At 53.3% G+C, this 285-nt stretch overlaps 1 protein-coding gene across 2 annotated transcripts in view; it reads left to right on the forward strand.

Annotated features, from left to right (window-relative positions):
• Window positions 1–6: 6 nt before the first annotated feature.
• Elk3 (ETS transcription factor ELK3) overlaps window positions 7–285 on the forward strand; it is a 53,946-nt gene continuing 53,667 nt past the window's right edge. For both annotated transcript variants that reach the window (XM_010629166.3, XM_010629165.3), the window contains exon 1: window positions 7–196. The gene's annotated coding sequence lies outside the window, so the exon portion shown is untranslated. The remainder of the gene's footprint in view (window positions 197–285) is intronic.

Below are 285 nucleotides of genomic sequence, written 5' to 3' on the forward strand. Positions count from 1 at the left end.
CACACACACCAGAGGGGGAAAGAAAAAAAAAAGAGGAGCGAGAGAAAGAAAAAAAAAGGGGGGGAGAAAATCGGGATCTCATTACAAGAGCAGCAGACCGTCTGCAGACGCCTGTCAGCATGGAAAGCCGCGGGCTTTCGCCCGGGTCTTCCTAGAATCCCCCCGGAGAAGGATCTGAGCGCTCCCCCACATCTGGGTAGGTCGCCGGGCGTCTGCCTGTTGCTGGGACACTTGCGGAGTTTCCTTCGCGGTGTTTTTTCTTTCTTCCTTTCTTTTCTTTCTTTC

This window comes from Fukomys damarensis, unplaced genomic scaffold (assembly GCF_012274545.1).
Source record: "Fukomys damarensis isolate Sample0158 unplaced genomic scaffold, DMR_v1.0_HiC HiC_scaffold_15, whole genome shotgun sequence".
Taxonomy (NCBI): domain Eukaryota; kingdom Metazoa; phylum Chordata; class Mammalia; order Rodentia; family Bathyergidae; genus Fukomys; species Fukomys damarensis.